This window comes from Alosa sapidissima, chromosome 7, assembly GCF_018492685.1.
Source record: "Alosa sapidissima isolate fAloSap1 chromosome 7, fAloSap1.pri, whole genome shotgun sequence".
NCBI lineage: Eukaryota > Metazoa > Chordata > Actinopteri > Clupeiformes > Clupeidae > Alosa > Alosa sapidissima.
The window spans coordinates 19,095,680-19,109,064 of NC_055963.1; positions in this window are offsets into that span (position 1 = coordinate 19,095,680).

Below are 13,385 nucleotides of genomic sequence, written 5' to 3' on the forward strand. Positions count from 1 at the left end.
ATACATGGCACACCAAAAAAAGACTCAAGCCAATAAGCGACTAGAGCTGGAAAATCAGTTATCAGATTTACAGAGAAAGTTCAATGTCAGTCCATCACCTGAAATACGGTTACAGCTTGACGCAACTAAAACAGCCCTTGAGACTATTCTTACTTCAGAAGCTGAGAAATCTTTACTTTTTTGTAAGCAGAGGATGTATGAGCATGGGAACAAGCCTAGTAGATACCTTGCAAACTTAGTACGAGAAAAAAGACAAACACAGGCTATACCAGCTATAAAAGACAAACACGGCAATAGACAATATCATAACAAGGACATTAATGCTATCTTTTACGAGAATTTATATAAATCTGAGACAACACACGAGTCCAGACAACATATGCTGCGCTTTCTGTCTACCATTGAGTTGCCCTGTCTTTCCTCAGACGAGAGCAAATCACTCAACGACCCAATTAGTAAGGAAGAACTCCTTATTGCAATAGGCCAGCTCAGTAATAATAAGGCTCCAGGGCCTGATGGCCTAACAGCAAATAAAATTCGGCAAGCAGAATTTTATAAAGAAGACTGCTTGGTAGAGCCACTACTCTCTGCACTGGGACAGTCCTTTGAAGATGGTACTTTACCAAGCTCTGCATATGAGGCTTGCATCTCTCTGATTCACAAGAAGGGTAGACCAGCAGATGAATGTGCATCTTTCCGCCCAATTTCCCTGCTAAATTTAGATAGGAAACTGTTAGCTAAAATATTAGCAATGCGACTTGAGACTGTGATGCCACAGCTAGTGTCTGCTGACCAGACAGGGTTTATAAAGGGTCGCAACTCTTGTAATAATGTGAGGAGGCTTTTAAATTTAATACAGTATGGTAGTAGGATGACGGACAAAGCATTGGTAGTGTCACTAGACGCAGAAAAGGCCTTCGACAGAATAGAAATGCCTTATTTATTTCATATTCTAGAGAGTTTTGGGCTTGGGAATAATTTTCTACAATGGGTAAAAGTATATACCAAAAAAAAGTATCTGTATGCTGCGCCAAAAGCATGTGTGCTAACTAACGGCAAACGTTTTAATGTCTTTCCACTTGGGCGGGGTACTACTCAAGGATGCCAATTGTCTCCCCTCCTCTTCGCACTAGCCATAGAGCCATTAGCAGAGGCTATCCGCACAGACGATTGCATTAAAGGTATCCAGACACAAATGAAACAGCATAAAATTTCACTCTATGCTGATGACATTTTATTATATATAAGCAAACCTGTAAACTCCATCCGTCGCATTATTGAACTCATCGATTTGTTTTCTACATTTTCTGGATATAAGATCAACTACCTCAAATCAGAGGCAATGTCTCTTTCCAAGCAGAATCCCTGTGTATCTGCTGATGCCTCCCCGTTTAGACTGTAGAGTCTGAGAAGACATCCCCTATACCTTTAAAGAACATTCTATACACGTCAAAGAAATGGGCAAGTTCAGCTGTAAAGGGAGATTTTCTTTTACAAAACACACTTAAAGTTTGGAGGTTGATAAGGAAAATAGAAGGCCAGGATAAAGTCACATCTTTACTGACCCCACTGCATTTCAATCCAGGTTTCCCTCCCAGTCTTGTTTTTTATATACTTTTAATTACTTTTTCTGCTGTTAGTGAATGTGTGTGTGTATGTCTGTATGCTACTGTGACCTTGAATTTCCCCTAGGGATCAATAAAGTATCTATCTATCTATCTATCTATCTAGTGAATAAGTAGTAAAATAGCTGCCCAAAATAACTGGTCAAAGCCGTTACCAAGGTGGCCACTGTGGTATTATGGAATAATGGTGTAAGGAATGCTTTTATTTTGAAGCAACTGGAGGTGATGTCAGTACCGGGGTTAAGGGAAACTTTGTTCATGCACTGGAGGTCGGTTGCTGTACTGAATTGCTAAATAAAGACAGACTCGTCAGACACGTCATGGTGCGAACTTCTTTATGGGAATAACTTGACATGGTGTCAGAAGTGAGCGACTTGTAAGCGGAGAAAGGGAAAAAAAGTGTGTCGTTTTGGCGGAGGAATGGGAGACTAGGCAGAGATGGCTGTACCAACTGCTATGTTCACAATACAACCTCCAGAGCCATTAGATTTCTCCAAACCTCAAGACTGGGAGCGTTGGATTAGGAGATTCGACCGCTTTCGGCTTGCAAGCAATTTAAATGCAACGTCGGAAGAAAACTAGGTAAACACGTTAGTGTATTGCATGGCCGATGAAGCCGAAGATGTATTAAAGGGGCTAACGCTAACTGCAGATGAAAGGAAGAAGTACACGGATGCTAAGGCGGGCTTTGATGCATTTTTTGTGCCTAAAAAGAATGTAATCTATGAAAGAGCCAAGTTCAATCAGCGTGTGCAACTGCTGGGAGAAACGGTGGATTCCTTTATCACTGCTCTATACGGATTAGCTGAATATTGTAACTATGGACAATTACAGAAGGAGGTGATACAGACTGGTTAGTGGTCGGACTGAGAAACGTCTCATTATCTGAAAAGCTACAGCTAGACAGAGACCTAACCCTTGAAACTGCTATAACAAAGACAAGGCAGTCTGAAGAAGTTAGACGACAGCAGTGTGACTTAAGAGGAGAAAATGGCGGTGCTAGCAAGTGCTCCAATGTTGATGCTGTACGCTAAAAGCTACAGAAAACCCAGATTTCCCTCAAAGCCTCAGCCACAAGCACAAACACCAGGCAAATATAAACCTAATGTACGGCCGCAGCAAGGTTCAAAGGCCTGTTATAGATGTGGGAAAATGCCCTCACATGGAAAATCAGAATGCCCTGCTACAGATGCTGTGTGTCACAACTGTGGCAAAATGGGACATTATGGCAAAGTGTGCAGAAACAGTGCAAAATCTCTGAATGCTGTCACTACAGAAGAATAGAGCTTTTTCCTGGGAGCCGTGGATGCTGGAAAACACCCATGGACAGTGCAGCTACAAGTGAGACAAAAAAAAGTGTGTTTTAAAATGGCGTTTTACAAACGTTAGTTCGGGAGGAGCGTGACGGAATTTGCCACGCCTCCTTCTTCAATCAGTCAGGTTATTTATTCGCAGTCTACCTGCCGAAGTTGCAGCATCGGTGTTACTCCGCTCGCAACCCACCACCTCCCCTTACGTCTCCCGTCTTCCATAAATTAAAGAATAAGGGGGTGTATGGCGGAATCCTGCCTGCGCAGTCGACTCCGGCACGATTCCGCGAAGCCCTTCAGGACCATGGCCAGAGACCTCGCCAAACATGCTTTTCTATTATGCTTTCATGTATTATGCTTTTATGTCTTTATGCAAATTCAGGAATGTGAACTAGTGAAATAGACACTGGTGCTGATGTCACCGCCCTGCCAGCCAAGGTGTACCATGACATTACAGGGGGATCTGATGTGAAGCGCCTGGCAGTGGCGACACGCCCATTGTTTGGGCCAGGTGGCAATGTACTCTCTGTCCTAAGTGTAGCCAGAGAAACACTGCACAGAGGCAAAAAGAGAACCACAGAGGACTCATTTCACAAGAATGAATGAATCAGTTTGCAGAGAAAAGTTTATCCTGCCTTCTGTTGAGCACACTCTGGGCATGCTAGCCGGTGCAACAGTATTCAGCAAATTAGATGCCAATATGGGCTTTTGGCAGGTACCATTAACAAAAGATTCTGCCAAATACACCACCTTCATCACGCCTTTTGGGCGCTACTATTTTAACCGGCTACCATTTGGCATAGCTTCCGCCCCCGAACACTTTCAAAGGATGATGATAACGGAGGTGACTGGTGGCCTGGAGTGGGGTACTGTGCCACATGGATGACATCCTGGTCTGGGGACAGATGCAGGATGAGCATGATATGCGGCTACAGGGTTTCCCGCAGGAAATGTGTTAGTCAAGGCGGTATGTCGAAGGTGGTCCCGGGGGGTGGGGGGTCTGGTATCGGTTGCCATCCTCAAAATAACAGTTAACAAAGAACAAAGTAACAACACCAAACAAACTATACAACAGTATACAAATATTTCAAAATATTTATGTAATTTGTGCAATTTTAACAAGGACTATTACAAACTATAGAACAAGTGCAAAAGAAAGTGCAAAACAACCAAATGTGCAAATGTGATCAGTCACTACTTATGGCAGAGCTGACAACTAGCATTGTTACAAGCCATCCTCCTTGGCTTTAAAAAGATAATTTCAAGGGCCCTTTGGTAATTGCACTGTTTTACTACTGGACCATTAATGCTTATCTTCATGCAGGCTGTCAGACTGTTGACCTGCAGCCTGTTCCGCAAGTCTGTCCTGATCTATACACCGAGAGTGAATAAAGTTTAGATCATTTTATAGTTTTGTGTAATATGGATGGAATTTGAGCGTGGAGCGCTTTTTAATTTAGAGGCCGGAGTGGCCGCTCTGTTCCGCTCCCATACCGCTCACACCACAAGTCTGAGGCATGCCCACTAATAAAACCAAGACCGTTAAATTTCAGAGATATTGGCCATATAGCCTAAGTTCGTTAATGGGGATGGAGTTAGCTAAATAATTTAGAAAGCATACGCGTAGGCACTATTGTCAGTCTTGCGCGTCCGATTAGACGCACAAGTCAACACTGTGCTGAGAGCAGGTGGCTGTTTACTCGGCCGCTTCTCTGGTCAAATTCGCGTCAGGTCAATTTAGCTCCCCGGTCCCAAAGAACTAAGAGCAACGGCAATATATTTCACTCAGAACATTTATTTTAAAAGACTGCAACACTGATAGTGCAACAACAAACAAGCTTGGCAGTAAATTCATACTTAGGTTAGATATATTTGTCATTTTTTCTTTTTTTTTTTTTCTTTTTCGCATGCCCAAATTTCCGTCAATGATTCCCGGGACACTGAAAGACCGGGGTACACGAAACTTGGTGGACATGTAACCCCACATGGATAGCATGGAACCATCGTTTTTCGTTTTGATCTGTAGCCCCCCCGCTGAATTGGACCCCCCGAAAGGAGGGTAGGGCAGACACAGTTTTCTGTGAATATCTCGAAAACCGTAGGGTTTAGGAGGACCATTCTTTTTTTGTATGTTGATCTCAAGGGGCCATGTCAACCCATTCCATAACCACTCATTTCATGTATAGCGCCACCTAGTTAAACACAAAAAAGTAAAAATGAGGTGGTGTAATTGAAGGTATCTGTGACCTAACATAGTCAAAACTACACGAAATTGGAAGTGTAGGATCATTATGACACCCTCTGTATGCACGCCAAGTTTTGTGGAATTCCGTTCATGGAGGGCCACACAATAAATTAATTTATGTTACTATACACCAACTGGCCTGTAGGTGGCCGGAGACAGTTTTCTGTGAATATCTCGAGAACCGTAGGGCCTAGGAGGTCCACCTTTTTTTTGTATGTTGGTCTTAAGGGGGCATGTCAACCCATCCCATTACCACTTATTTCATGTATAGCGCCACCTAGTTAAAAATTAAAAAGCAAAAAATTAGGTGTTTTCATCTCAATATCTCTGGCTGACAAGGTCAAAACTGCACGAAATTAAAAGTGTAGGATCATTATGACACCCTCTGAATGCATGCCAAGTTTTGTGTACTTTCGTTCATGGGGGGCCTTACAATAAAATAATTTATGTGTACATTTAGTGACGTACACCAACAAGGATTCCCGGGACACTGAAAGACCGGGGTACACAAAACTTGGTGGGCATGTACCCCCACATGGATAGCATGGAACCGTCATTTTTCGTTTTCATCTGCAGCCCCCCCGCTGGACTGGACCCCCCGAAAGGAGGGTAGGGCAGACACAGTTCTCTGTGAATCTTTTATGGTATGTTGGTCTCAAGGGCCCACATCAACCTGGCTCATAATCACTCATTTGTGATTTGCCGCCCCCCGGTAAAAAATGAAAATGCAATATTATTCTGCTTTAATCGCCCCTATCTTCAGTTAAGATGTTCAGAACTGCACCAAATTTTATGTGTATGATTGACCTGGCATTCTCTGGGGGTATGCCAAGTTTCGTAGAATTTCATCCATGGGGGGGGGGGCTAAAAAAATTAGGTTATGTGTACATTTAGTGACTGTACACTCATTGGCCTGTAAATGGCAGTGCACACATATAAACATGCACACATATAAACATGCACACACACAGGCACCCACATACTATCGGTATTAGAACGGCCGATACATAATTACAAATTCAATAGGATCAAAAGAAAGCCAAAATATTCATCATCATCATCATGGCTGCATTTTCAGTATTGGCGATAAGTAGTCGTTTGTCCACTAGATGGCGCATCGTTGCAGTGAGACGTAATTTTGTTGGAAGTTAAAAGTGGGTTGAAAAAATAATGGACACTTCCTACAAGGACTGTAATTTACCGCAGCGAACATCTAATAAGGACAGGACGATGTTCACATGAAGTGTAAGTGAGGATGAAGTGAGGATGTTTATCGGACATGCTTGGTTTTTACTGCAGGTACGTTAATCTTGTAATATCAATAAGGACCTAGGTAATGTTACCGTTAGCGTTGGTTGAGTGATGGAGGCCCATTTGATTGATTGCATTTGTAGAAAACTATAAATGCGGTTATACCAAGCAAATTGATAGCAGCACTGTTTGTATCTTTCGACTGTCATTTATTGCACGTGCTACAAAATCATTCTGTGCAATGGAAGATTTACCAACGTTACACCGGTCTGATACAGTTTTGCCTATACATGCGTGAGACTGAGACGCCTGTTTATTTTGTTTTAAGTGCGTGCAGGGTGTGAGAGGGGAATCGATGTGCTTTGATTCCAGCTTGGTAGTTGTAGTCTGTGAAATTAAAAAGCACGTGTGTGTGAAGTATCCAAACAATGACACCTTCATTTCATTATGGCTGCTTTAGCAACACACCATAAGCTACTGTGTAGTGGGTCCCATTTAGAAGTGGCTACTTCATTCGCGCTTTCCTTGACTCATGGAGCTGCGTGAATGTTATTACAACTTTTCGCCACGATATGGCAGTTTAAGTCCGCTTGATACTGTAAATCGTAAGCCATTGGTTTCCAAAGGAGATTTTATTTGTGTCGCCAGCATAGCCTATTGACAATTTATGTTGTAAATAGGCCTACCTTATAATCCTACCTGTAGCTTAGGGAAGCTAACAGCTTTCTATTAGGATCTAGTTTGTTAGTTACAGTTTTGTCATAACTCCCTAATGCATTTTTGCATTTAGAATAGCCAGAGCGTGTATATCTCAATCTGAAAATTAAACAATATCGGGTGCCTATGGACTAGGCTGGGTGAACCCAGCCTGATCTGCCCGCTATTTATTTTTTGATTTCTTAAAAGATTGAGCTTGGTCTGATGAAAGCCAGACTAGCCATGGACCTCAGTTACACAATGCAAGGGAACATGAATCAGCCTATATTTGCACGAACAATAACGGACAAAAGCTCTTCAACTTTGGCCCGTTAAAATGTGTATGAACAGTCTAGCGACGCATTTCATCAAGGCCCATTTGGACATGTCAGTTATTTGCACCACTGGTTAGATGTAAAACAGAATTTCGTTTCAGACTACTGTTTGTGCATTGACAATAAAGTATTACATGAACTAAAGATGACTAAAATCTTATGTAGAAGAAGAAACATTCACAAAAAATCCATCCATCCAAAAATGACCTTTGTTTTTGATAGCTGTTGAAAACGGCATGGAACTGACAGAGATGTTTTTGTTTAAAAATACATAAAAAAATAAATAAATAAATAAATAACATTATGCTGATACCTTTTGCTTTTCCCAAATACAATGTAGCCTACAGGTGTAAGTGACCTTTCATCAATCCAGTTGCAATGGATGAACTGTGATGACCTGCCCTACTTGTGATTGTTTAGAGATTTTAAAGGTTTTATAACAATGCTACATCTTCTTTGGCTATTCTACAATCTATTCACCTTTTCAGCACCAGTAGGCTACTTTCTGTGCAGCCGCACACACACACTCAGGCATGCCAAACAAGCATACACAAAAGTTTCAAGAGTGGGGGATGGAGTAAAAGATGGAGACAAATTGAAGTGTGATTTATTTTCGCGGAATGGATGTACAGGACCGAGCGGCGGTCATATTTTGTACCGCTATGCGGTACATCTAGTTATACAATGCATGAACAAAACTGGCATGAACTTTGCATGGTAGTTTGTGATAATTCCAGGATGTAAAGGTCCTTTTTTGGTCTATCAAAAGTTTATTGATGTTTATTGATGCAAATAAATCCCTGAAGTTGTTTGAAACCGAAAGTTGACAGACAGGAGGGAACCTTTCACCTTGGCAGCTTGGACCAATGATCGCACAATTCCGACTGAAAGCGCTCCCGCGTAGGGTACTCTTGTGTTTCCTCGCATATCGGACCTTCCACCTCCCTCCTCCTCAGTCTTGCCTCCTCTGGTAGCAATTAGATGAATGAGATGTCCTTGATGACGTCGGGCTTTGAACAATTTGCGAGGGTCAAGCTGGAGAGGTTTGAAAAAAAAACCATTGTTTTCTAGCCTGGATGCCAGCCGAACTTAGCCCTGCCCACAACATTTGAGGTCGGGAAAGTTCAGTCTGCACTTGTTCTGTTGTGGAGCAATTACCGGTATGCCCAAACCAGAGCTGTTCGGAGTCACGGTTCGAACCAGAACTCCTGAACGGTTTTGTTCAGAGCTGAAAATGCAACTGTATTTGACAGAAGACAGATGTAGGTTGCTAGTGACAAAATTAGCTTTCAGTATGGTCTTTGTAAGTGGTGAGGGAGTCACCGGAGGATCAGCCTACAGAGATTCTTGAGGCTGACCGGAGTACACCTCTCCACCAGGAGTTAAGGGAGCCTGGCGGCTGCGCTCCCACCGCAGCTACCCCACTCCCCCGCGCACTCCTGGAGCAGCACGCCACGAGGTTGCAGTGGAGTTGCCTCCAGAATTCTCCGACCAGCCGTTGCCAGATTTGGACTTCGGGCTGGATTCGGGTAGCCTACCAGATGTCTACAGTGACGGGGAGGTGTCGGAGCTAGACACCGACCCAGATGTTGACATGGAAGAACCGCGGGCACCCTCTCCCCCGGTGTCTTCCAGAACCTTGGGCACACAGCTACACGAGGTAGCCCTGAGGGCGGCTAGCAAGCTAGGCCTTCCCCTCCCCACCCACCACAGAGAGCTCGCTGCTGGATGGGGAGTACTACAGTGGGCCCAAGGTGCCTCCTCCCAGCCCCATTCCCCTCTTCCCAGAGGTTCATAGGGAGCTGGTAAAATCATGGACCAACCCCTTCTCAGCCCGCTCTCCAGTCCCGGGCTTCGCAGCCTACATGCACCTGGACCAGGCGAAGGAGGTTGGATACCTCTCCTTCCCACCGGTGGAGGATGCTGTAGCGGGCTACCTGTCCCCATCTTCACCCACTATGCGCCTGGGCCGTAGGCCCCTCCTCCCCACCCCGTTGGGAAGACACCAAGCCGCCCTGGCGGAGAAGGGCTACCTGGCGGCTGGGCAGGCAGCATGCTCCATCAACACAGCGGCACTGCTGCAGAGATACCAGGCAAAACTGCTCACTGAGCTGTCATCTGCCCTGGGCGATGACAGTGAAGTGGTGGTGGAGCTGCGCAGGGCAACGGACCTCTCTCTTCGGCTCACCCGCTGCTCCTCACAGGCTGTGGGGCGTGCAATGGCAGCATCAGTGGCGACACAGCACTTGCTGTGGCTCTCACTGGCTCAGCTCTCAGATTGAGAGAAGACCCCACTCCTTGATGCCCCGGTGAGTGTGGATGGGGTGTTTAGGGACGCAGTCGGGATGATGACTGCGAAGTTTGAGGCAGAACAGAAAAGCCGTGTGGCCTTTCAAGCCTGGATGCCACGCAGCGGCAAGGCCAAACCCCGTGGCTCAGCAGGGTCGACAGCGACGGGGGGCATGAAAAGGGGGAGTGGTTTTCGCTCTCCGACCCCACCGGCGAAGTTCCAGGCACGTAGGGGGTGGCAGAGGCATCCCTTCAGACCGCCGGCACAGCCGCAACCTCAGCCTCAGCAGCCGGCAGCTCAGAGCCAGAGCACGCCCCTGGCTCCACACCACACGGTGGCCCGCCGCGGGGGTATGAATAGGCCTCAGCGGACCTGATGGCAGAGGCCTGAAGAGAGGGGGCGGGGAGGAGAAATCCCCACCGCGAAAAAAGACAGCCTGTTGCTCACATGCAAAAATAATGTCAAGCACGTTGTGCCAGTCTACACAAGCACTACACACTCATGTTCAAAACACTGTCCCTGTTGGCGCAGAAATAAATCATGTTTGTGCAATGTCCCCCTCTATACATCCACTAGTAGTTCAGCAGCCAGTCACCCATGTTTATCTAGACAATGTGAGGAGCTGCCCTCTGAGCTCGGGTGGGGATGAGGTTGAAAACAGACATATTGGCCATGAGCGGGCTAGCCCCCGACCAAATATTCAGCAGCTGGCAATGCAGGAGACCCACTTAGTGTTGTCACATCTGCATCGCCTGGGCTTTCAGTCAACATGAAAAAGAGTGTTCTCAGACCCAGTCAGACGTCACGCTATCTGGGCATGGTGTTGAGCTCTGTGACCATGACCGCCACCCTCTCTCAGGAGAGGAGGAAAGCATAATGTTGTGCGCTGCCCAATTCAGGCTTGGTCAGAGGGTCACTTCTCTTCTCTGCCAGAGGCTTTTGGGCATGATGGCGTCCGCAGCTGCACAGGCCAAATTGCACATAAATGTATTAGAGCTACAGACGATTTTGCTGGCGCTGCGCCATTTTCTTCCCATGTTGAGGGGTCACCATGTGCTGTTCAGGACAGACAACACAACGGCCATGGGATATATAAATCGCCAGGGAGGTGTGCGCTCCCTGTCTCTACATCTCCTAGCGAACCGCTTACTGTTATGGGCTGCGGAACCTCTCTCTCAGGGCGGTGCATGTGCCAGGCCATCTCAACTATGGCGCGGACCTGACATTGGGTGTCATATTAGAATTTCTACAGCAGATATTTAATGAGGGCAAAGCCGCTTTGACCCTTAAGGTTTATCTGGCGGCCATTTCCACATGCCACGTGGGCATTGATGGGAAAACCCCGGGGAGCCATCCGTTGGCATCACGCTGGCTGGTGTGAGGCGCCTTAGGGTGCCTCATAAATCTCTGGTGCCCATGTGGGATCTGTTGGTGGTGTTGCGTGCGCTTACAGGGCCTCCCTTTGAGCCCCTGGGAGAGGTAGACATAAAATGTGTTTCATTAAAAGCAGCGCTCCTACTGGCGCTGGTGTCAGCAAAGCGTGTAAGTGACATGCAAGCCCTGTCTATCAGCCCTTCATGTCTTCAGTTCTCTGGGGATGGAGATAGGGTGATTTTGCGCCCCAATGCTGCTTATACACCTAAGGTGATCACGACACCTTTCCATAATCAGGTGATTGAGCTTTCAGCTTTCTCACCGCCCCCCTTTGCATCAGCGGAAGATGAGCAGATGAGTAAACCGTGCCCTGTGTGTGCCATCCGGTTTTACATGGAGCGCACAAAGGGGTTCAGACAGTCAGATCAGCTGTTTGTGTGCTTTGGCTCGCAGGCTAAAGGCAGAGCTTTGACCAAACCAAGTCTATCGTGTTGGATTGTTGAAGCTATTGTATTATCCTACAGGAGTCTGTCTTTAGAACCTCCTGAGGGGCTACGTGCTCACTCTACTCGGGGGGTGTCTTCCTCCTGGGCTCTCTTAAAGGGAGTCACAGTGGAAAAAAATTGCTGTTCTGCATGCTGGAATTCTCACCACACATTCATTCGTTATTACATGTTGGATGTGGCTGGGCCTAGTTTTTTACAGGAGGTATTGGGGGTGGGGACTCAAACGTCACCTTCAAAAAAAGGGAGGGACACTGTGCATAAGCGAACCACACTGTGTATAATAATCTCGCCAGGCATGCTGCCGGAGGAGGGCTAGCCCTGTGGGTTAGTGCTCTTGATCTCCACTGTAATCCACACGTGAGGGAATACGGTCCCATGTGTTAGATCGCAGTCTCTGCGATAGGAAACGTCTGGGTTACATATGTAACCTCGGTTCCCTTAGCAGGGACCAGATCTAACACAACGTGGGGTTTACAGTGTCTTCCTGAGCTTCTGCGCTCAGTATTGTAAGAGGCGGAGGCGGCGTCCGTCATTTATATTTGTAGCCCTGGGGGCGGGCTCAGGGATTGACTGACGCCTTCTCAGCCTATCGGCGTGAGTGAAAAGTGCTTCGATTGGATCCGTGCCTACGTCACGTCCTATGTGTTCTGGTCCCTGCTAAGGGAACCGAGGTTACATATGTAACCCAGACGATTTCTAGGCTAGCTGTTCATTGGAACAAATGCGTCAATCGAGACGCCATCTTGCCGTGGTGATCCACTCCTCTATAATGGATTAGCGTCAATCTAGGCAAAGATCTAACGAAAATAAAATCACCAAAAATCGTCAAAATCTCAAGCAATTATCTAGTTTTTTGGGTTGTTCCAACTGACAGGCATGTATTTATGGTCGAGTCTAGAGAAAACTAAGCTTTTGACGATTTGACGCTTTTAAAGATACATTTTACCCGTCTAGCCCCATAGAGTCCCATTCATTCTGCACTAGCTAGCGGCGGCCCCTAGAAGAACAATGAGTGAACTGCAACCAGGTTCGATACAATGAAAGCATACAGGCTCTCCGTAGACAGGCTCTAGTTGAGGCCACATACCTCTCGTCTCGTTGACTCATGTAAATTGTGATCTCACCAGACGTTGCTGTAGATCTGTAGAACATTTACTTCCGTGCTTTAACATGGTCTGCTACTACATACGCCAGTCGTTACTTTTATAATCATGGGTCAATGCTTTGGGCAAACGAGATGTAGCTTAATTCACAAATGAAAAAGCCATGAGAAAGGTGATTCGAAACCGAGTTTGCCAACATTTTGAGAAGTTCCCAAATTTGTCGCTAATTGCTAAAAAGGTTTTCTATCGCTGGGGATGGCCAAACGTCGCTAAATAGGTAACACTGACAATACGGGAGACCTAGTTTAGAGCTTCAGATCCCCGCTCCAAGATGGCGGCGGTGCTGACGCATGCTTTTCCAAGACACAAATTGTCCTGGTTTTTGGTGGAAATTAACTTATTCTTGGTTGTGTTTTACGGACCTATTCTGATGATTGGCAGCAGAAATACGGTTTACCAATTACCAGCAACTGCTGCGCAACCAAACCTACCCTGACCGCAATTAGATCTGAACCGGACCAGCACCGGATGCACTCCGAAATCCGATCTGAATACAGCAAACAGATCAGTCCCATATAACTTTTGCTCTCCGCCCCCTATCCGGACTAGATCCCCTTAATGGCTCTCCGAAATCCGGTCTGAATACAGCA